Below are 24,537 nucleotides of genomic sequence, written 5' to 3'. Positions count from 1 at the left end.
ATTTTTTGTTGTATGAGTCTCCTGTGGTTCCCAGCAACTGTGGAAGCAGAACATCGCCATCTTGACTAGTAGCCCTTGAAGCCCTCTCCTCCTCTATGAATTTGTCTCATCCTTTTTTAAAGCCATCTGGACTTGTGGCTCCTCTGCCCCTGGTGGCAGGGAGTTCCACAGTTTAACTGTGTGTTGCATGAAGAAAGGCATTTTCTTTCTCCCTAATTTTCCAACATTCAGCTTCCCGGAACGTCTGTGAGTTCTAGCGTTACGAGAGAGGGAGAAAAAAATCCCTCTACCCATTTTCTCCAGGCCTGATATCATTTTACAAACTTCTATCATGACCCGCCTCCCCTTATTTGCCTTCTCTCTAAACCAGTGGTTCTCAATCTGTGGGTCGCCAGATGTTGGACTACAACTCCCATCATTCCTGAGCTCTGGCCTTGCTAGCTAGGGGTGATGGGAGTTGTAGTTCAACAATGTCTGGGGACCCACAGGTCGAGAAAGGCTGCTCTAAACCCAAAGCTCCCAAATGCCTCAAGCTTTCTCCATAGGGGAGTCGCTCCATCCTCTTGGGTTGCCCTTTCCTGAAGAGCCTCAAATGGATTGGACAAAGCCCATTCGGTCCAGAGCAAGAAGATTGCCAGTTTCCATGGTTTCGTGCAGCCCCGCCATCAGAGGGGGGTTCAGTGCTTGCTTTCCCCCTGCCCCCCCCCCGCTGCTGTCTTCTCGCCTCTGCAAAACAGTTTCCAGCAAATAGCCTTGCTCCCTTTTCCTTTAATTCACATTGCTTGGGGGAAAAGAACAAACGCACAACCCAATTTCTTGCTTGCCTGAGCCTGGGTCTGATTGGACCAAATGGGGGCCATGCAGAATACAGCTCATCCCCGGGGCCTACCTGCTCGCAACATGTTGATGAGCACCAACCCTCTCCTCTCCATCTCCCCACCCACTTTGGTAACACGAAGGAGGACAACATTTGGCGCCCCCTCCCTAATTACCGTATTGGCCTGAATATAAGCTGCGGGGTTTTCCCCCAAATTCCGATTGTGAAAAGTTAAAGTGTGGCTTATATTCATGACCTTACGCTGCCAGCAAAGCGGCACAGCTCTCCCCCCCCCCCCGGAAGAAGTGCAAGACAATGGCGGCCAGCCAGCCCGCTTGCTGCTCCCAAGCCTTCCCCAAGTCATCGGAAGGAATGGGGGGAGGCCGCCAGCAAAGCAAGGTGGCTCCCCCCCCCCCCAGAGCAGCCCGGGAGTGCGTGGTAATGGCGCCCGTCCTGTCTGCAGTTCCCAAGCCTCCCCCAAGACACCAAATTTGAAGGGTGCAGCTTATATTCTGGCCAATACGGTATTTCTTATTTTCATAATACAGTCATACCTCTTGTTACGTTTGCTTCAGGTTAAATCTTTTCAGGTTGCATCCCGCGGCAACCCAGAAATACCGGAAAGGGTTTCACCGCTCGCGCATGTGCAGATGCTCAAAATGACATAATGCGCAGAAGCGGCAAATAGCGACCTGCGCACGTGCAGATGCGGGTTGCGTTCTGCTCATGTTGTGAATGGAGCTCCGGAACAGATCCTGTTCGCAACCAGAGGTACCACTGTAGTTCCTTTTGGTACAGTTGGTACTGACTACTGCTTTCTGAGTTGCGACTTGCTGTCCCAAGACCTGTCTATTGAAGCTCCCCTTGACTTGGCGCCGTCTGTGGGGGAGCTTCCTGGGCTGTCCCAAATCTGGCTCTGCCCCACACCTGGAACAGGTACAGTCCCTGAGCACCTGGTTTAGCCAAGGCCTCAAAGCTCCTTCTTGCGTCTCATTCTGGGAGGCGGCTGGTGTCTCAGTTTAGCCCTTGTTGCTTCCCTCCTTGCTTCTATCGGAGGTTTATTTCTGTTTGGAGGGGAAGGGGCCAGGAAAACATCCTCCGATAGGTTAGTCTGGCTGCGTCATCCTTCCCGGTTTTAAAACCTTTTAACTTTTTTATTCCCCCGGATTTATAACCCTGTGCATCTATAGGAGCCTCAGAGAAGGTAATAGCCTTTTACAAACACGGGGATATTACAACATAAAAATATTAATTATAAAGCAATCAAGGTACAAGGGGAAAAAATGACAAGATAAAACGTGCCCATATATAAAAAAAAGACGCCCTAAAAATATGCTGTTGGAATAAACGCTTGATTATCCTAAGCCAGTAAAAGCTTGTCTAGACAGGTGGGGGGGGGGAGAGATTGGGATGGGGGCTTGCCGGGGCGGGGGCTGAGGAGCTGAAGAGCACCCACCAAGCGTTGCCCTCTGTGCCCTCAGTCCTTGGTCGGGTCACAGAGATGCTCTCTTGCACCAGGTGACCTGGGGTGAATGAACGGCCCAATTGGGGGGGGGGGGCGACCGGGGTCAGCGTCACTTCCAGAAATAAGCAAATAAGTTGAACCCTTCCCCCAGAGGCTGTTTGCCCTGTTATGGGAAACTTAAAGAGGATGTCTGCCTGCCTGTCTCAGGTTGCGAACGTGATCCGTGCGGAATGCACGTTCGCAACCCGTGTCTGCGCATGTGTGGGTTGTGATTCTGCGCTCCTTTGCATGCGCAAAGCACAATTTAGCACTTCTGCACATGCACGACTGTCGAAACCCAGAAGTAACCTGCTCCGGTACTTCCGGGTTTTGGCGGTCCGCAACCTGAAAAAACGCAACCTATGGCAGCTAGACTGGTGACTGGGAGCGGCCACTGAGACCATATAACACCGGTCCTGCAAGTCCAACCTTGGTTCCCGGTACATTTCCAAGCACAATTCAAAGTGTAGGTGCTGACCTTTAAAGTCCACCCCCATTGTTCATCCCAGACACTGAGATCCAGCACCAAGGGCCTTTAGGTGGTTCCCTCATTGTGAGAAGCCAAGTTACAGGGAACCAGGCAGAGGGCCTTCTCGGTGGTGGCGCCCGCCCTGTGGAACGCCCTCCCATCAGATGTCAAGGAAATAAACAACCATCTGACTTTTAGAAGACATCTGAAAGCAGCCCTGTTTAGGGAAGTTTTTAATGTTTAATGTTTTATCATGTTTTAAATATTCTGTTGGCAGCTGCCAAGAGTGGCTGGGGAAATCCAGCCGGATGGGTGGGGTATTATTATTACTATTATTATTATTATTATTATTATTATTATTATTATTATTATTCTGTGTGCTGCCCTGCTTGTGGGTTTCCCATAATGGGCATTGGGTTGGCCGCTGTGAGAACAGGATCCTGGCCTAGAAGGTCCATGGGCCAGATCCAGCAGTCTCTTCTTTGAAGCAACAGAGCACACCGTCTCCACCAAGGAGGAGACAGGGGACTCCCCTGAGAAGGAGGCTAGTTCACCAACACAGGAGCCAGATATATGGAGAAACGTGACTCAAAGAAGTAGGAGGCCCAGGGTTCGCTCTGATTGTTTAGAAATACGCAATCGCTTTGAGGTCCTTTCCCCTAGCATGGAAGACGAAGAGCAGACTCCATTTGAGGATCTCTCCCTCATTACAGTCGATCAGGTATATGAAGACGAGCAGCAAAGGCAGTCTTCAGGGAATGTGCAGGCGACCTTGGAACGGACAGCTCACGGAAGAACCCCGACCAGACCTAAGAGGAGGCGTGTAGTGGTGATAGGGGATTCCCTACTGAGGGAACAGAAGCAGTGATCTGTGGGCCTGACAAGATGTCTCGGGAAGTGTGCTGTCTCCCCGGGGCTAAGATCCAAGATGTAACTGAACGACTGCAAGGAATCATAAAACCCACTGACAAATACCCCTTCCTCTTGGTTCATGTGGGAACCAATGACACTGCAAGCAATAGCCTCCAGAAGATCAAAAGAGATTACGAGGCTCTGGGCAGGAAATTGAAGCAATTAAATGCACAAATTGTCATCTCATCTGTCCTCCCAGTTGAACGACGTGGCCCAGGGAGAGAGGGAAAAATAGTGGAAGTGAACAACTGGCTTCGCAAATGGTGTAAACAGGAACGGTTTGGATTCTTAGATCACGGAATGCAGTTTCTTGAAGATGGACTTCTGGCAAGCGATGGGCTGCACCTCACAACGGTTGGTAGGAATGTTTTTGCAAAAAATCTCAGAAACCTCATCAGGAGGGCTTTAAACTGACTAATGTGGGGGAGGGAGACAGTGCTCCTGAAGGTAGGAGTCTATCAATTGATGAAGATGATCATCCAAATGTCATAGACCGAATGGAGCAAACAGCACGCAGACCTAGTGGTGGGAGGAAAAAATCCTTAAATAAGAGACACGGGGGAATGATTAATGGACTTCAATGTCTGTACACTAATGCGCAAAGTATGGGAAATAAACAAGATGAGCTTGAGCTCTTGGTACAGCAAACTAAATATGACATAATAGGCATCACTGAAACCTGGTGGGATAAGTCCCACGATTGGAATGTAATAATGGAGGGATACAATCTATTTCAGAGAAACAGACCAGACAAGAAAGGAGGAGGAGTGGCGTTATATGTCAGGGATGTGTATACCTGTGAAGAGATCCAAGATTTAGAACCTCAAAGCCAAAGTGAGAGCATTTGGGTCAAAATTAAGGGAGAGAAGAATAACAGTGACCTTATTGTGGGAGTTTACTATAGATCCCCAAGCCAAACGGAGGACATAGATGATGCCTTCCTGGAACAGATGGCCAAGCATGCAAAAGGAAGGGAGATAGTAGTAATGGGGGACTTCAATTACCCGGATATTTGTTGGATGTCAAACTCAGCCAAGAGCATAAGGTCAAACAGATTCCTCACTGGCCTTGCAGACAACTTCATTGTCCAGAAAGTGGGAGAAGCTACAAGAGGAACAGCCATTTTAGATCTGGTCCTAACCAATGTTGATGACCTGGTTAGTGGGGTAGAAGTGGAAGGATCATTAGGCGCGAGTGATCATGCTCTTCTGAAGTTTACTATACAGCGGAAAGGAGCAGCCAAGCATACTAGGACTCAATTTCTCGACTTTAAGAAAGCCGACTTCATAAAACTTAGGGAAGTGCTGGGTGAGATCCCATGGACAGTAATACTAAAAGGAAAGGGAGTTCATGATGGCTGGGAGTTTGTTAAGAGGGAGATAGTAAAAGCACAACTTCAGGCAATACCAATGAGACGGAAACATGGAAGGTGCCTAAAGAAGCCAGGGTGGCTATCTAAAGAACTTTTAACTGAGTTAAGATTAAAAAAGGATGTGTACAAAAAATGGAAAAGGGGGGAAACCACCAAAGAGGAATTCAAACAAATAGCCAGCACGTGTAGACACAAAGTCAGAAAAGCTAAAGCACAGAATGAACTCAGGCTTGCTAGAGAGGTTAAAAGCAACAAAAAAGGCTTTTATGGGTATGTTCGTAGCAAAAGGAAGAACAAAGAAACAGTGGGGTCACTCAGAGGAGAAGATGGTGAAATGCAAACAGGGGACACAGAAAGGGCTGAACTCCTCAATGCCTTCTTTGCCTCAGTCTTCTCCGATAAAGAAAACAATGCCCGACCTGAAGAATTTGGAGCAAATGATTCAGCAGAGGAAACACAGCCCAGAATAACTAAGGAGATAGTACAAGAATACTTGGCTAGTCTAGATGTATTCAAGTCTCCAGGGCCAGATGAACTGCATCCAAGAGTATTAAAAGAACTGGCAGATGTGATTTCAGAACCACTGGCAGTCATCTTTGAGAATTCCTGGAGAACAGGCGAAGTCCCGGCAGACTGGAGGAGGGCAAATGTTGTCCCTATTTTCAAAAAGGGGAAAAGAGAGGACCCAAATAATTACCGCCCAGTCAGTCTGACATCAATACCAGGGAAGATTCTGGAGCAGATCATTAAGCAAACAGTCTGTGAGCACCTGGAAAGGAATGCTGTGATCACCAATAGTCAGCATGGATTTCTGAAAAATAAGTCATGTCAGACTAACCTGATCTCGTTTTTTGACAGAATTACAAGCCTGGTAGATGATGGGAACGCAGTGGATGTAGCCTACCTTGATTTCAGCAAGGCATTTGACAAGGTGCCCCATGATATTCTTGTAAAGAAGCTGGTAAAATGCGGTCTTGACTATGCTACCACTCAGTGGATTTGTAACTGGCTGACTGACCGAACCCAAAGGGTGCTCATCAATGGTTCCTCTTCATCCTGGAGAAGAGTGACTAGTGGGGTGCCACAGGGTTCTGTCTTGGGCCCGGTCTTATTCAACATCTTTATCAACGACTTGGATGATGGACTCAAGGGCATCCTGATCAAATTTGCAGATGACACCAAACTGGGAGGGGTGGCTAACACCCCAGAGGACAGGAACACACTCCAAAACGACCTTGACAGATTAGAGAACTGGGCCAAAACAAACAAGATGAATTTTAACAGGGAGAAATGTAAAGTATTGCACTTGGGCAAAAAAAATGAGAGGCACAAATACAAGATGGGTGACACCTGGCTTGAGAGCACTACATGTGAAAAGGATCTAGGAGTCTTGGTTGACCACAAACTTGACATGAGCCAACAGTGTGACGCGGCAGCTAAAAAAGCCAATGCAATTCTGGGCTGCATCAATAGGAGTATAGCATCTAGATCAAGGGAAGTAATAGTGCCACTGTATTCTGCTCTGGTCAGACCTCACCTGGAGTACTGTGTCCAGTTCTGGGCACCACAGTTCAAGAAGGACATTGACAAACTGGAACGTGTCCAGAGGAGGGCAACCAAAATGGTCAAAGGCCTGGAAACGATGCCTTATGAGGAACGGCTAAGGGAGCTGGGCATGTTTAGCCTGGAGAAGAGGAGGTTAAGGGGTGATATGATAGCCATGTTCAAATATATAAAAGGATGTCACATAGAGGAGGGAGAAAGGTTGTTTTCTGCTGCTCCAGAGAAGCGGACACGGAGCAATGGATCCAAACTACAAGAAAGAAGATTCCACCTAAACATTAGGAAGAACTTCCTGACAGTAAGAGCTGTTCGACAGTGGAATTTGCTGCCAAGGAGTGTGGTGGAGTCTCCTTCTTTGGAGGTCTTTAAGCAGAGGCTTGACAACCATATGTCAGGAGTGCTCTGATGGTGTTTCCTGCTTGGCAGGGGGTTGGACTCGATGGCCCTTGTGGTCTCTTCCAACTCTATGATTCTATGATTCTATGATTCTATGATTATTATGTAGCGAGGCCCACGAGCACTTGGGTGCAAATGGCACTTTGCATGTAGGTGGGCGCTTTCTGTCACATTTGTCAGTCATTGCTCTGGTGGTCTCCAGGCATCCTCGCTGCCTGCCTTGTGAATGATGGGCTGCCCGGTGGGGGGGGGGGGGAGGTACTGCTGAATTTTTCAGTGGCTGACACCTGACAAGCGTGATGAATGGGCGCCCGGCATGGGCTGCCGCAGTGACAAACGGACCGCTCCCTCCTTCAAGCTCCAGGAAAACTTTGCAATTATTTCCCAGAGCTTTGCAAATGAGTTTCTCAATCAGGCCCGCGCGGGAGTTTCCTTTATTTACTCCTGTTTAATGGGCCTTCGAAAGATCAGATCCAGCAACCCGCTGGAAGTCAATGCAAGGACTCCCACGTGTTGCCAAGTACTTTGTGACAAAGTTCTCCGTCTGGGCCATTGGACGCGGCACGGAGGCTTCCCAGTCCTGTGTGTGTAAGAAATTCCCCGGAGCTGCCTTAGGAACCTGTTTTTCAACAGTAATGCCAACCACCTTGAGCATACTTGCAGGACGGGCATCTTCTGCAGAGACCAAAAGCCTGCCAGCGCCAAAACATAGCGATGAGATAGTATTGATGGGTTCCCTGTGAAGAGCAATCAGCAGGCTTAATCCTTGGAAGAACGGCAGCCTTCCTCGCAGGAAGGTCGTAAAGGGGGTTAAGATATGCTTGGCTATGGTGCTTGGAATACTTGCAGGGAAGGGGAGTCTGGAAAGTGATGTGGCTTTTCATTTTTCAATATTAACCAAAATGTTCTCAGCTGCATAACTTTGTTTTTGTTCACCTTTGAGACTTGTCTTTTCTCTTATCCCTGACATGGCCATTTTCTTACTTGGGTGTGGAAGACTCGTGTTTGAATCCTGGATTAGCCCTAACGCTTGCTAAGGTAGCAAACATCCTGCAGCCTAGCCTACCTCATGGGGTTGTAGTGAAATAATTGAACCACGCACAGGCTTGCATGTATTTATATATTGCAATTGTATACCACCTTTTCCTCCAAGCAGCTCAAGGTGGCATACATGGTTCTCCCCGTCCTCTTTCAATTCCCACAACAAGCCTGTGAGGTAGGTTAAGTTGAGAGGCAATGGTTGGCTGAAGGCCACACCCAGCAAGCTTCATGACCAAGTGGGGGATTCGAACCCAGATCTCCCAGGTCCTAGTCCCGCACTCTAACTGCTCTGCCGCACTCCCAGCAGAGTGGAACTTCAAAGCCGCATGTACAGATGCCTGCCATGTAAAGAAATCACTCATATTTGCTCAGCATCCAGAAAGGCTGGATGTTTTTGGCTTTTCTGGACGCTGAGCAAGGCAAGAAAAAAAGGTGGCAAACGTCTCCTTTTTGCAAAGCATTTTGCAGGGGGCGGAGAGCAGCTCAGGGGCGGAACTTAGCAACGCTAACAGCAGAAATGGGGTGCAAAGATTTCCTGTGATTTCACCTGACTCGACACCTGCTTTTATCTTGGCAGGAAGCCCTGGATTTCAAAGGCGAGACCCCAGAACAGGGAAAGTGTGGAGAAGCTGAGAGGAGTTGGATGAGCAATTTGGACCACACCTTGCTGCCTGCAACACCTGAGAGGTAAGGGTCTCTTGACCAGAGACCAATGTACGTTTATTCTGTGTTCATGGAGGTTCCTGCTCAGGGAGTGCCTGCAGGCTACATTTGGGTGGTCCTCAAGTAGTTTGGTGATGGATGAAAATTATTGCAGCTTCGCCGCTTGCTCTGTCGTTGGCACGTTCTTGGCACAGAGTCTTCCCTTGATGATGCCAAACGCACCCTGAGTTTCTTCTGCCTTCTGGTGGGCCCAGCAAGCTCCGAATCCTGGCAAGATTGAGGCAGCTGGTTCCCAGGTCCAGGTAACTGATCAATTGCCTGCTTTGGATGGGGTTGGACTCCCCCGGAAGGAGCAGTCCGGGGTGCTCCTGGCTCCATCTTTGCGCCACTACAGCTGCAGGTGACCCTAGTGGCTAGGAGTTCCTTTTCCCAGCTCTCGCAGGTAAAGCTGCTACAGCTATCTCTGGTCCAAGATAGCCTGACTGCTGTTGTCCATATGCCGGTAAGCTCTGGGCTGGATTCCTGCAATGTGCTCTTTGTGGGGCTGCCCTTAAGGTTGGTTTGGAAGCTGCTCAATGGGGCACAATAGTTGGCCGGCTAGCATCTGCCTGTCTTGGTAGACAATGGTGAAACCAAACTGTTGGATGGTTGCAACGCCTGCTGTAGAGACCAGTATGAGAGAGACAGACGTGTTTGGTTGCAGCTGGGACAGGTGAAGGCGTCCAGCTGTGTTGCTGCAGATGCACCAGTGTGTTTCTTCTCTCTTTGCTCCTCCCAGAGGGCAGGATGCACGTGCTATGGATGCACGACTGCCTGTTTTCCAGGCACTGCGAGTTGTCTGCAACAGATTCCCACATGGCTGGGTTCATGTTGCCAGCCTTCGTGTCACATTTGCAAACATCTTTGTAATGCAGCAGAGTGGGTCTGCCAACAGGCCTGGCGCCAGCATGTTCTCCCATGTTTAGTAGAGTTGCAGTGGCTGCCAGTAAGCTACCCGGCTAAGTTGAAGGTGCTCCTTTTGATGGATAAAACCTTATACAGGTGGGCAGCACCCCCCCCTGGGGTGGGATTATCTAGGGGGGCTTTAAACAGCAAGGGGGTGCTAGAGGTATAAATGACAATCAGATTCTGAAAAGCTGGTATCACTGGATCAAGGACATCAGTTTTGTTCCATTAATTAAACTCAACAGTTTTATTTGGATTTTGAATAAACATGCAATTAATTGTTAGCGCCTTGAATTTTATTGCGTTATTATCCTCCTTAGTGGGTCGTGAAAACCGCTGTTCTGAACAATGCTTTTTGTAGAGCCGGGTAAGGAAAGGGCAATGGGGTTGAGCTTATGGAACTAATTTGGCAGTAACTCCCAAAAAATTGGGAACCACAGCCCTAAATGGCTTAGGATCAGGATACCTGGAAGACCATTTCACCCCTTCTGTACCCGATGGATCATTGTTGAGCTCTTCCTGCAGGGCAAACTTATCAGCAGGTCCATTCCCCACAATGTACGAATCGGGCTTTTAGTGTTGTGGCCCCTGCCCTTTGGAATACCCTCCCCTGGGTATTAGGCAGTGGCTGTCTCTGCTGCCTTCTCTGCTCAAGACCTTCCTCTTCCAATGATCCTTCAAAGTGCAGATCTTTCCCAATCTGCATCTGTACTGGAATCATTTTTGTGATGTTGTTATTGTTGTTCTTCATCAGTGCTGGATTTACGTATAAGCTAAACAAGCTATAGCTTAGGGTCCCACTCTCTTGGGGGCCCCCAAAAAAATTAAAGGAAAAAAACCTGGATACTACTTCTTAGTCGTATTTCAGTTCAACAATTACTTTGATAAAATACATATTTTCTTATGTGCAAATGGCTTTAGATATAGATACCTATTAGGTCCATAAATTACCATGTAGCATATATTCAACACAAAAAAAGAGGGTCAATTTGCTGTTGACAAAGGACAGCTGGACATATAAAGGGCCCCATTACCTTCAGGAGCTGAGGGCCTCATCAAACCTCAGTCCAGCCCTGTTTGCCATCCTGAACTCCTTAAGAAAGGAGAATGGGGTAATATATATATAATACACGGTATAGTTGCAAAGACTTTTAATGACTCAGTGGATTTTTTAATTTTTTTTTACTATTCTGCTCCTGGAGGGCTGCACATTTCTCATAGTTTTTGCAAGCTGACCAGCTCCCAGAAGCCTTTCAGACTTAGCATTGGAAGCGAGTGACTTGTGCTGTCCTTTGTTGCAGTGACTTCACAGGAGTGGTTGTGTCTTTTGATCTCTCCTTTGCTCCTCTGAGAGCTCCTTCCTGCATCTCGTGTTCCAGGGTGATGTCATGAATGATACAGGCAGTAGCTGTGTCATCAGGATGGCGCTGATGTCGTTACGCCAGGCCTGGGGGTGATCTGAGCTGGGTCTGATGTCATCGCTTTGGAGGGCCTGAGATGCGAAAGTAATGAGTCAGCCGAGGACCCCATGGGGACTTTGAAGTGATTCTAGGAAGGTTCATCTGAATTTTATCCGATTGTTTCTTGCTTATGCTCGGATGCTGTTTGAGAATCTATCTGCAGCCTGCATAATGCAAGGCAAGGAATTGCTTCTTTGCCACCAAAGGGGGGAAATGGAAATTTCATTGTTGTGGGATTCAAACCGATGGATTTGAATTTTGTTTTTGTTTTTGAGATGCTCTAATCTGTAATAGGTTTTCGCTCATGATTGATTTCGTTTTGAGTGGTTCTGCCTCTTTTTCAGGCAAATGATTGACATTTCCTTTTTCACCCAAAAGGGCATCGTTCTGTAAGTCTCTTTAGAATCCCTGGAGAGATTTTATTAAATCCAAGTGCATCACCCCTGAGATTATATAGTCAATAATTGGAAAATACCAAGAGAGGGACGGATGAGAGCAGTTGTGGTCCTCAGGCCAGACCCAGCTGGGGTTACAGAAAGGGCATCCCTCCTGGCTTGAAAAGATGGATCTATCCAGTAAGTCATAGATGGTCCTAAGGCTGTAGGATGGGATGGTTGCAAAAATGCACATCTGAACACAAGCGGGTCGTCTAATCTCCCCAGTCTTAACTTCGCATTGTTTCTGAAGGTACCCTCTAAATTCCCAATCTCTGCTTTTCCCATTTTTATTTTGTGCATTTTGTTGTATGCATGAAGGTCAGCCCACATAGTCGATCCTGATTTCCCCCTCTTGCGTAATACACCTGCCAAGGTGTTTTTGCTGTTGTTAAATTGTTCTTGTTCCTTAATTATCTGCCCTTCACTCTAACGTCCCAGGGCAAGTTACAACATATAAACAAACAATGAAACACAGCCACTTTAAGTTTTTTTACACAATCAAACGGTGTCTATATAGAGTTCATGAAATCAATAAAATATGCAAACATTAAAAACAGTTTAAAACAACTTACAACCATAGAAAATGAGCTAGGTCCTTAAAACACGCACCTCAAGTGTCCAAGGCTGGGACGAAGAAATCTGTCTTCAGCATCCTCTGGAAACTGTGCAATGAAGGTGCCAAACACACCTCTGTGGGGAGGGAGATTCTCAGCTTGGGGGTCCCCACAGAGAAGGCCCCCTCTCATGTTTGGTCTTACCCCCACATGAGCCCCTGAAGGTGGAGGAACTACTTGCTGCTGGGTTTTTTAGTAGGAGGGCTCTTAAAGCAGAGGTTGGATGGTCATCTTTCAGTTATGCTTTAGCTGGGATTCCTGCATTGCAGGGGGATAGACTAGATGAAGGGACTCTTGGGGTCCCTTCTGACTCTGATTCTCTCTTGTGCTTTCGATCTCATTGCTGGCTCACTTGAGCATCACCAGAGGTGTGAACGGCAGAGGCTTCTTATGCCAGCAAGCTTGACATTTCAGGCTGGACTTGCCTGCTTGTAGGATTCAGAGAGAAAGGCTTTCGTGTTTGTTTAAGACCAGGATGCAGAGACATGCGTGACTGCTCTTCTGCTCTCCCCAAATCTCTGGCCAAACAACAGCGTCTAGTCCAGCGAATGTCTGTCAAAAGCAGGGATCAGCAAACTCCACTGTCCCTTGTGGGGGGCCGGACTATATATATATATATCTTAAAAATAAACAAATTCCTATGCCCCACAAATAACCCAGAGATGCATTTTAAATAAAAGCACACATTCTACTCACGTAAAAACACACTGATTCCTGGACCGTCTGCGGGCCGGATTGAGAAGGCGATTGGGCTGGACCCGGCCCCCGGGCCTTAGTTCGCCTACCCATGGTCAAAAGGCACGCCAGCAATTGCTTCTGAGCTACCTGCAAAAGGTGTCAAACACGTGAGCTGCTCTTTCCACTTTTGGCCCCTGTTTGGGCAGGTAGCATGGGGACTTGTGATGTTTGTTGGTGGGGGGGGGGGTCAGACTAGGCACCCCAAGGCTTATTGTAAGGAACAGGCATATCTTTCAGGGTTGGTCTCCTTGGGACTCCATTGAGCTCATGTGACGGACTGGGTAGCCATTTCTCTTATCTAGCTTGCCATCAAATAGATACTTTTTAGTAGGAGGGCTCTTAAAGCAGAGGTTGGATGGCCGTCAGGGATGCTTTTGCTGAGATTCCCGTATTGCAGGGGGTTGGACTAGATGACTCTTGAGGTCCCTTCTGGCCAGTGTTCGAAACTCAGATATATAAGCTAGGTGCCAATTTGCTCCTTAAACCAGGGTTGCGGTTGCCAAAACGGAAGGCCTGGTTGCCATTTTGGGGCCAGCAAAATGATCAGACAACAGCAAAGGTTGCTAGGTTTATTGAGGGTGCAGTGAGATTAAGGGCCACTATCCGAACGATAAGCTTGGCCATTTGATTGCCCCTTTTACCCATTGCTGTCTTTTTAATTTGTATATATTGCTTGTTTTATGTTGCTATGGCCGTTGGCTAATGCGAATAAAGTTTATCTTATCTATCTTTTGGGGCCAGACGGCTAAAAAAATCATGTTTTTCAATATGACTTTTGGGTTCCTGAAATTTGTTCTGATTGTGCAGACTAAATATAACTGATAGAATTCTATGGTATGTGTTAAAAAGGTAAAGAGACCCCTGACCATTAGGTCTAGTTGCGGACAACTCTGGGGTTGCGGCGCTCATCTCGCTTTATTGGCTGAGGGAGCCGGCGTACAGCTTCCGGGTCGTGTGGCCAGCATGACTAAGCCACATTTAATTAATTTTATAATGAATGATTTTAGAGTGTTGTTTGTGTTGTACTTTTGTACTGTTTTATTGTTGTTAGCCGCCCTGAGCCCGGCTTCGGCTGGGGAGGGCGGGATATAAATAAAATTTATTATTATTATTATTATTATTATTATTATTATTATTATTATTATAAGAAGCCACTTCTGGTGAACCAGAACAGCGCATGGAAATGCCGTTTACCTTCCTGCCAGAGCGGTACCTATTTATCTCCTTGCACTCTGACGTGCTTTCGAACTGCTAGGTTGGCAGGAGCAGGGACTGAGCAATGGGAGCTCACCCTGTCGCGGGGATTCAAACCGCCGACCTTCTGATCAGCAAGTCCTAGGCTCTGTGGTTTAACCCACAGCACCATCCGTGTCCCTACGGGATGTGTTACTATGTGTGAAAACAGGCACGATCCAGGGATCCCCAGGTATTCACCTCCAGATGGCAGAGATGTCATGCACCGTTCTGGCACCTGGGCATCCTCACTTGGTTGCAAGTAGCTGGCAGACAGGTGCAAAATGCGCCTGGTGGAATTCGAATGCTGCTTCTGGCTCTAGAACTGTGTGATGTTATGATTCTCTACAATGCAGCTTCCTATGTTTCTCTCTCCCTGATGATTTTCCCTTTCCTCTTCTGAGGCTTTACTACCCCGGTTACCTCCTTTTTAATCCTGCGCTACGGTGACCTTACAATTCCCCCCAGCTCAGCCCCGGAGTTATTTGCTTTCCTCCTCCTTTTTCCTCACACAGAGCCCCCGCCAACCTGGTGACTCCCCGTTTTTCCTTGCTCCCTTTATTTGCGGAGCTGCTCCAGCCCACGGAACGCTGCTAATAATGGCAATTACCGTTACACGCCGGCTACAAGGTACGGCGGTGGTAATGGGATCCAGAGGGACGAAATTAAAGCGATATAATATGCTAAGATAAATTAACGTTGTAAAATTAGCCACGGGTCTAGTCGAGAGATCTGACAAATGTCTCGTAGCTTTTGTTACGAGCTTGGAGCCCGGCTCAATTGGATTAGTGGCCCAGAGCAAAACAGACAGGAGCAGAGGGAGAAAAAAGAGTTTATGATGGCTCTCTCTGCCCACATGCTAACAGTTAAGTGTGGCTGCTTTCTCCTCCCTGCCTGGCTCAGCAGAAGGAGCTCCCCTTGCATGTTCTCTGAGAAACAAAACTTCTCCTTGACTTAAGCACAGAAGAGGAACATTCTGAATCAGTCCAATGGCCCATCAGTGGTCATCAGTTCCTCAGAGTGGTCATCGAGATGCCCATGGGATTTGAGCAAGCAGGATTCGAACACAGGAGCCCCCTCCCCTTCAGATACATTGCTGCCTCCTAATGTGGAGGCAGAGAAGAGCCATCATCACAGTTGTTGTTGTTTAGTCATTTAGTTGTTTAGTCATGTCCGCCTCTTCATGACCCCATGGACCAGAGCACGCCAGGCACTCCTGCCTCCCGCATTTGGTCAAACTCATGCTACGAGAACACTGTCCAACCATCTCGTCCTCTGTCTTCCCCTTCTCCTTGCACCCTCCATCTTTCCCAACATCAGGGTCTTTTCCAGGGAGTCTTCTCTTCTCCTGAGGTGGCCAAAGTCTTGGAGCCTCAGCTTCAGGATCTGTCCTTCCAGTGAGCACTCAGGGCTGATTTCCTTCAGAATGGAGAGGTTTGATCTTCTTGCAGTCCATGGGACTCTCAAGAGTCTCCTCCAGCACCAGAATTCAAAAGCATCCATTCTTCGGCGATTCTGGAAGCAGATGCGTTGCGGAGCTCACCCACTCCTCTCCCTGCTCATTAGGGTCTTGAGTGGAAGCAAATTTAAACAGCGGCAGAGCGGTAAATGCCCCCACTTTTCCTGGGACTTAAATTTGGGGGAAGAAATGGATTTAGCCGGTTGAAGCAGGCTCTGCTAATGAGACAACAGTGCAGGGAGGGCTCAGCTGGAGGGAGAAATAATTCTCTTCCCCCACCCCTCTCAAAGCAGTGGCTGAGGAATGGGCGGCCAGAGCAGTTTTTACAGATTTGTAAATGCAAGCTAATTGTGTGTTTAATGGCTGGCGCATACCAAAGGGCCCTGGCAGGGCAGGAATGATTTAGATCTTGCTTAATAAAGCATATGATCTGGCCCATTAAAAAAATAAATAATAATAATACCGCAACCATTCCAGGCTTTGAGCCCTGGCAAGGCATGGCAGCTGTGCTCTGATCCACTGATAACCCCCCCCCAAAAAAGGGGTGCAAGTAAAATAGGAACACGAGTTTTGTGAGTGGGTGGCAAGGAAAGGCTGAGTGGAGGTGGGCTTTTCTCTTTCTCAACGTTGTAGAACAACTTTTGTCAACCTGGTGCCACGTCTTCAAGCCTCAGCCAGCACAAACTTCCTGCACAAATTTCTATACAGTGGAACCTCGGTTCCTGAACTTAATCCATTCTGGGAGTCTGTTCCATTCCTGAAACAGTTCAGGAACCAAGGCAAGGCTTCTGATTGGCTGCAGCAGCTTCCTGCAGCCAATCAGAAGCTGCGGAAGCCAGGCTGGGCGTTTGGCTTCCAAAGAACATTCAAAAACCGGAACAATTACTTCCAGTTTTCGTTCATTCAGGAGCCGGAATGTTCGACTCCCAAAGTGTTCTGGAGCCGAGGTTCCACTGTAGTGTCATTCTAATTTGTTTCACATCTTCATGGAAGGGAACATGAGAAGCTGAGAAGTAGCCTTGCAGATAACCATGGTCAATGCTAAACCATCGTTGAATGCATAACCCCGGTCCTGAAAGACCTACATTGGCTCGCAGTATGTTTCTGAGCACAATTCAAAGTGTCAGTGCGAATACACACACACACACACACACACACACACACACACACACAAAGCTGTAAGGATATATGATGTCTGACATGCTTGAGAATTGGAGAGCCAGAGACAGAGAACTTAAAAGCATAAAAATTGAGGTGTGGAAATATGGAAACAACAAGGAGAAGCAGGATTGAGATTTGGAGCGATGCTTCGAGGTTCAGACTCTGGGAAGTCCCGTAAAATTAATAATTATAATTTGGATGATAATTTGGTCTTTGTTATTTTAGTTTTTATTTTAATTGGATTATGATTTGATATGTTAATAGGATGTTTTTTATTGGAAAATTAATAAAAATGATTTAACAAAAAAAACCCCAAAGTGTTGGTGCTGGCCTTGAAAGCCCCAAACGGCCTTGACCCAGTATACCTGAAGGAGCGTCTTCACCATCATCATCCAGCCTGGACACTGAGTCCAGCTCCAAGGGCCTTCTGGCAGTTCCCTCCCTGTGAGAAGTGAGGTTACAGGGAACCAGGCAGAGGGCCTTCTCGGTGGTGGCACCAGCCCTATGGAACGTCCTCCCATCAGATACCAAGGAAATAAACAACTGTCTGACTTTCAGATGAAGGCAGCCCTGTTGAGGGAAGTTTTTAATGTTTGATGTTTTATCGTTTTTTTAATATTCTGTTGGGAGCCGCTCACAGAGTGGTGGGGGAAACCCAGCCGGATGGGTGGGGTATAAATCATCCATCACCATCATCATCATCCTGTGTTCTGTCCTGCTTGCAAGTTTCCCATACAGTGGTACCTCGGGTTAAGAACTCAATTCGTTCTGGAGGTCCGTTCTTAACCTGAAACTGTTCTTAACCTAAGGTACCACTTTAACTAATGGGGCTTCCCGCTGCTACCGGAGCACAATTTGTTCTCATCCTGAAGCAAAGTTCTTAGCCCGAGGTCCTATATCTGGGTTAGCGGAGTCTGTAACCTGAAGCGTCTGTAACCTGAGGTATGACTGTAATGGGCATTGGGAGCCACCCAGAGTGGCTGGGGAAACCCAGCCAGATAGGTGGGGTAGAAAGAATAAATTATTATTATAAAGCAAGCCAAACCATGGATTGTGAAGCTGTCTTGTCCGAAGGAGCACACTAGAACATCAGGCCATGGTCCATCCAGTCCAGCCTCCTGTTCTCCCAGTGACCCATCAGGTGCCCCAATGGGAAACCCGCAAGCAGAATTTGAGCATGAGGAGAGCAACTCGCCCTTCTCATGGTTTCCAGCAACGGATTCAGAAGTATTTCTGCCTCCAGCCATGGACACAGAGCAGAGCCATCCTGTCTAGCAGCCATCTTCCTTTCTGCTTACTTCTAACAGGATCAGTGCCTCGATTTTTCATGGCATGAGAAGTGCCGTATTTTGTTCTTCCAAAGTGCAACACAGCAGCTTTGTCAATGTTTGGGGTGCCTTTATTCATAGAATCATAGAATCATAGAATCATAGAGTTGGAAGAGACCACAAGGGCCATCGAGTCCAACCCCCTGCCAAGCAGGAAACACCATCAGAGCACTCCTGACATATGGTTGTCAAGCCTCTGCTTAAAGACCTCCAAAGAAGGAGACTCCACCACACTCCTTGGCAGCAAATTCCACTGTCGAACAGCTCTTATTCGTGATGTAAATGAGCAAGAGCGCATCAGGGGTCTGCCAGCGCATTATGCAAAAATCTGGAACTCTTAAAACTTTCCAGAGTCTCCTCTCCAGGACTCTTCTTTCTTTCTTTTCTTTTCTTTTCTTTCTTTCTTTCTTTCTTTCTTTCTTTCTTTCTTTCTTTCTTTCTTGCCTGCCCCTCGCCAGCATTCTCTCATATTGCTTGGTTGGCAGTCTTTTAAGATGAAAGACCTGCACTGGATCTGTAAAAACAACATAAGCTAGGATTAATGACATCCATAGCTGTACTCCTCGCAGAGTTTTTAGGTTCCACATCTCAACTTCTGTCCCCAGAGTGAACTTGCGACGTGTGCTTTAATCTACTTTGCTTTTTTTCTTGTACTGTTTACGTATTGTTCAGGTTGTATTTGCAAAGATGAAAGTATATATATGGTTCCTGCATTACAGAGCATTGGACTAGATGACGCTTGGGTTCCATTCTTATTACGGTTATTATTAATATTAATATTAATATTATTATTAATATTATTAATAATATTATTAATATTATTATTAATATTATTAATAATAAAATTAATATTTGTATACTACCCTATGCCCATAGATCTCAAAGCGGTTCACAACATAAAATTACATTAAAGAAACACAAAACCCATAATAAAAATTAAGAACAAAACCCAATGACCCCCCCTTCCACAACATGTTTAAAAGGGCATCTGATGTCAATCAGACAAAGTCCCTGAAACTCTGTAATTCAATGAAAAATGAAACATGATTTTTTTAAAAGTAAAAACAAAAACAAAAAAGATGAACTGTGCAGGGCCCCTTTGGACTGGTAGGGTTTTTAAATATAATTTGTAGGTATTTTCTGATGCAATAATACTGCATTAGTGATGGATTTGTACCACAGCATCTATATATTATTTTGGTTTATTGTTCTGCAATGCTTTCACAGTGCTACCTCATCCTTGTCGTCTGGAGGGGGGATCTCTTGTGCTAGGAATGAAAAAAGTGGAACCAACCCCCGTGGACATTTTCAGCCTGAACTGTTGCAGGATTTCACTGGGATGCCTCAGGGCTTGTACCGACAGGAAATGAAGTGCTTGCCCACCCAAGAACATTTGCAGGCACAAACAGTATTGGCAGTGAGGTCGTGTCTGACCTCCACAATAACGTAATGAGTGCAAACCGTCATCAGTGCACAATCAAAAGGTTGCCTCGATTTGGTCACAGCTGTGTATTCTTGAGAGCATGTTAAGGACACACACTGGTAGGGTTAGGATTGATGGAGTCTCCTTGGCTTCTGCTCATGGTGCATGCTGGAGATGCAGGACTTAGGGTTGGATGGTGTTCTTCCTTGGCGATCACTCATAGCTTGTCTTTCATGAACACAGTCTTAAAAGTGAGTCCGTAAGTGACTGTGGAGGCCAATTCTGGATCCACACGTCCTTCCACAGTGGGGACATTGGTTTCTGGGTGGGAGTTGATCACGGTGTGGATTTGCCAAGTGAGCCTTCCTCTTAGCACGTTTCTCTCTTGTGTCTTGAGTTCAAGTGTTTTCAAAGACCATGACACCTTTGGTAAAGGCTGTTCTCCAATTGGAGCGCTCGCAGGCCAGTGTTTCCCAATTGTTGGTGTTTATACTACATTTTTAAAGATTTGCCTTGAGGCAGTCTTTAAACCTCTTTTGTTGACCTCCAGCATTACTCTTTCCATTTTTAAGTTCGGAATAGAGTAGCTACTTTGGAAGATGATAATCGGGCATCTGCACAACATGGCCTGTCCAACGAAGTTGATGTTGAAGGATCATTGCCTCAACATTGGTGATCTTTGCTTCTTCCAGTACACTGATATTAGTTCCCCTGTCTTCCCAACTGATGTGTAAATTTTTTTGGAGACACAATTGATGGAATATTTCAAGGAGTTAGTGTTGATATTGACGTATTGATAAAGGTAAAGGGACCCCTGACCGTTAGGTCCAGTCGTGGACGACACTGGGGTTGTGGCGCTCATCTTGCTTTACTGGCCGAGGGAGCCGGCGTACAGCTTCCAGGTCATGTGGCCAGCATGACTAAGCCGCTTCTGGCGAACCAGAGCAGCGCACGGAAATGCCGTTTACCTTCCCGCCGGAGCGGTACCTATTTATCTACTTGCACTTTGACGTGCTTTCGAACTGCTAGGTTGACAGGTTGATACAGCATCCCAAATCAGTTTGAAGTCCACATCGTGATAACAGTTACATAATATTGGACATGTTGATATATCGTGAATCACAATCTGTATGTGTGCTATGTAAAAAATTGTGAGATGGGGAAAATCGTGAAGCCGGTCGTCGCTTCTCTCATGATTCCTTCTGCCCCTGTAGCTGTGTAGTGTAAAATAACAGTTTTAACGATATGTTGAAAGTAGGTAGAAATGTACTAGTTTTAGACCCCTAAAGTAGTAACAGTTGCCAGGACATTACCCTGTTCTGCTCTGCACAGTTACATTCTTATTTCAGACATTGTGATGATGTAAACAAAATCTGCCCTTCTTCCCTTATGGGGTATCCAAGAGCCAGTGTAGAGTCCTTAAGTGGGTTCCCTACCGGTAGGAGAAAATAACAGAGGCCAACCAGAGAATATTGAGAAGCCAAGCAGCTAGTAAGCCTGATTTTTATTAAACTCTTGCAATAGGGTCTCCCGCTCACCCCACGCTGGAGGGAGGAGAGAAACCAGAACATTGGTGCACAAATATATAAATTAAATGTTCATAAATTTACAAGGCAAACACATACGGTACATAAGTATATAAACACATGTCTGAAATAGTACAGGAGAACAATCCTGAAGCCATTTTGACTCTCCCAAATTGACCTCAAATGTTTCTCTGCAAGGAGGGAGGAACTGGGAAAGTCTCTCCATTGTCTTTTGCTTACCTGTCTTAAGGGTGTATTTGTGTAGGAATAGGGCGAGCCTGTGACCTGGATTCAGGAACTGAGTATTTACCATCACAAAAGAATGGCCAGGATGCCCAGGTAAAAGCAATCAGTGACCATTATCAGGTATCCTGGCAGACAGGATTTCTATAGTAGACTGCCTCCTTCTGTGATGTATGTATGATGTTTTGGGGGGTGGTCTTGAGGAAAAGACCCTGATGTTGGGAAAGATGGAGGGCACAAGGAGAAGGGGACGACAGAGGACGAGATGGCTGGACAGTGTTCTCGAAGCGAGCAACATGAGTTTGACCAAGCTGCGGGAGGCAGTGGAAGACAGGAGTGCCTGGTGTGCTCTGGTCCAGGGGGTCATGAAGGGGTGGACAAGACTAAACAACAACAACAACAACAACAACAACAACAACAACAACAACAACAACAACAACATATCACAAAAAACAGACATCTCTCAGCCTTAACAGGACTTCCTGCCCTGCATTGCATGTTCCCTGTGCCGAACACCAGGCTGCCCAGATTGACCCCCAAATTGCCACTCTGCAGTGTAGGCGATGAGACCCTGCCCTGCCCACATCTATTTCCATTGTGCAAATTGCAAATGTTCTCTTTGCTGGGGAGGCAAACCAGCCGACGGTTTAGAGAGTCAAGAAAACCAAGAGGCAGCCATTGAGAAAAGCTCCTTTTTCTCTCGAGCTGAGCAGGCTTTTTCATTCCCCTGGCCTGGCAGCCGAGCAGGTTGCATTTCTTCCTGCTACTGATAGCAAGAATGCCGTGAAAGCAGGATCGGGGGTAAAGGATCCAGCCTCCCCAGAGAGCAGTGTATTGAAAGCGGCTGTGCGACCGGCTTGATAGAGCCCTTATTGGCTGTGCTGTATCTCCTAATGCAAACAGACAGTGTTTCCTGATAAGTCACATCCTTCAGCGTGGATGGCAGTCTATCATGTCTGGCAAATAGCGTGAAAGCGCCGCAGCCAGTTTCGCTGGGAGGGCAGGCTGGGTTGTCAGAGGAAATTCTCCCTGCCTAATGCGTGCAGATCGGAGTCCTGCATTAAATCTGCAGCACTAAGCAAGAAAATAAATATTCCCAGGAGCCGCCAAGTTCGTTTTATTTCTTGCATTTATAACCCACCTTTCCCTCCAAGGAACCCATGCACATTTCTCCCTCCTTCTCCTTTAATTGCCACAACAACTACAAGGTGGGCTGAGAGGCAATGGGACTGGTCCCCAAGGCCACGCAGTAAGCTCCATGGATGAGTGTTTAGATTTGAACCCTGATCCCTCCCAGGTCCTTCTCTAATACTATTTTCTTCTTCTTTGGTGATCCCTCATAGCCGAGTAAGATTGTCTTCCATAAGCACGGTTTGAACAATGAGTCCGTAAGTGACTGTGGAGGCCAATTCTGGATCCACACATTTCCAGGTGGGAGTTGATCACAGTGTGGATTTGCCAAGCGTGCCTTCCTCTTAGCACGTTTCTCCCTTGCATCCTGAGTTCGAGTGTCTTCAAAGTCCATGACACCTTTGGGAAAGGCTGTTCTCCAATTGGAGCACTCACAGGCCAGTGTTTCCCAATTGTAAGTGGAATTTGTGCATGCATAAGCCCCACTGAGTTCCACTAAACTTACTTTTATCTTCCTTGGAGTAAGCCCCATTGAATTCACTAGGGCTTGCATGTGAGCAGACACGCCTTTGCTTGCACCGCTTACTGAAAAACACCCTCCCCGTCATTGTCACATGGTACCCAACCTCCCATTTCAGCATAAGGCAGCCAGCTAAATCTTCTCCCCATCATTCCATCCCCCCTCGCATAAAGCCCCCCTCCAAAAAACCCTTCATCCTACCGATTGCTCTCTTTTTATCAGAGGGAGGGAGGGCAAGCAAGTGAAAAACTAAAGGAAAAGGTAAAGGGACCCCTGACCCTTAGGTCCAGTCGCGGCCGACTCTGGGGTTGCGGCGCTCATCTCGCTTTACTGGCCGAGGGAGCAGCGTACAGCTTCCGGGTCATGTGGCCAGCATGTGGCGAACCAGAGCAGTGCATGGAAACACCGTTTACCTTCCCGCTGGAGTGGTACCTATTTATCTACTTGCACTTTGACGTGCTTTCGAACTGCTAGGTTGGCAGGAGCAGGGACTGAGCAACAGGAGCTCACCCCATTGCGGGGATTCGAACCGCCGACCTTCTGATCGGCAAGTCTTAGACTCTGTGGTTTAACCCACAGCGCCATCCGCGTTCCTAGCGAAAAGATAGTCTCCTTAAAATAAATAAATAAATAACCTTCCTTTTCAATATGGAGGAAAACTATTTAAGGGGAACCAACAACATAAACACCACCAGTAAAGGAAAATAAAAACTCCCCCCCTCTTTTTCGCACTGGTGTGGGGAGGGGGAGTGGGAGGGAAGAAAGTGTTTTTCCGGTTCTTTGTTTAAGTTCTTCTTTTACTTTGCCTCTGGATCTTTGATTGTCTTATCTGTGGGGGGTCCCTTCTGGATTGTTAGCAGGCTTCGCATAGTTAGCTGAGCTCTAAGTGGAAAGATACCCATGAAGATGAAAGAGTTTGCTGGTTTGTGTGAGGGCTTAGCACAATTTCTTATCAATGGTTAGGAGGGAGGAGGGAGAGAGCAAGCCAAGCAGGAGACTGGGGTTCCTGCAAATTATCTGCAAAGTATCTGTTCAGCTGAGCTACCCCCTGGGAAACTGCCAAGTCTCCACCTTTCCTTCGCTGGTACTGTATATTGCCTAGTTGAAACACTTATTACGATGTTATTTCAATATCAGTATTCAACATTATGGTGACTTACAGCCATACCTTGGTTCTGGAACACCTTGCGACTCGGATGATTTGGCTCCCGAATGCCGCAAACCCGGAAGTGAGTGTTCCGGTTTGCAAACGTGTTTTGGAAGCCGAACATCAGACGCAGCTTCCGGCTAAATGCAGGATGCTCCTGCGGCCAATCGGAAGTTGCAATTTGGTTTCCGGACATTTTAAGAAGTCGAATGGACTTCTGGAATGGATGCTGTTTAAGAACCAAGGTACCGCTGTATTGGACAGTCCTAAAACACACAAACAAAAAACATTTGATATCTTAAGTTTACGCCTTAAAATCTCATGTGGGAAGTGAAGTGTGCTGGGCCCGGGGGTTAACCTGAGCAGCACAGTCCAGGTCCAGTCCCGAATCCAGGGATTCCACAAGGAGTCAGTCCAACAGGGCCAAGGCAGAAA

The 24,537-nt window shown here is 47.0% G+C and overlaps 1 protein-coding gene across 3 annotated transcripts in view; it reads left to right on the top strand.

Annotated features, from left to right (window-relative positions):
* Nucleotides 1-24,537, top strand: part of CNTFR (ciliary neurotrophic factor receptor) — a 452,372-nt gene that overhangs the window by 92,017 nt on the left and 335,818 nt on the right. For all 3 annotated transcript variants that reach the window (XM_053408065.1, XM_053408064.1, XM_053408063.1), the window contains exon 2: nucleotides 8,652-8,761. The gene's annotated coding sequence lies outside the window, so the exon portion shown is untranslated. The remainder of the gene's footprint in view (nucleotides 1-8,651; nucleotides 8,762-24,537) is intronic.

This window comes from Podarcis raffonei, chromosome 11 (assembly GCF_027172205.1).
Source record: "Podarcis raffonei isolate rPodRaf1 chromosome 11, rPodRaf1.pri, whole genome shotgun sequence".
NCBI classification, from domain to species: domain Eukaryota; kingdom Metazoa; phylum Chordata; class Lepidosauria; order Squamata; family Lacertidae; genus Podarcis; species Podarcis raffonei.
Note: the sequence above shows the minus strand (reverse complement) of the source record. Positions and strands in the feature narration are given on the sequence as shown.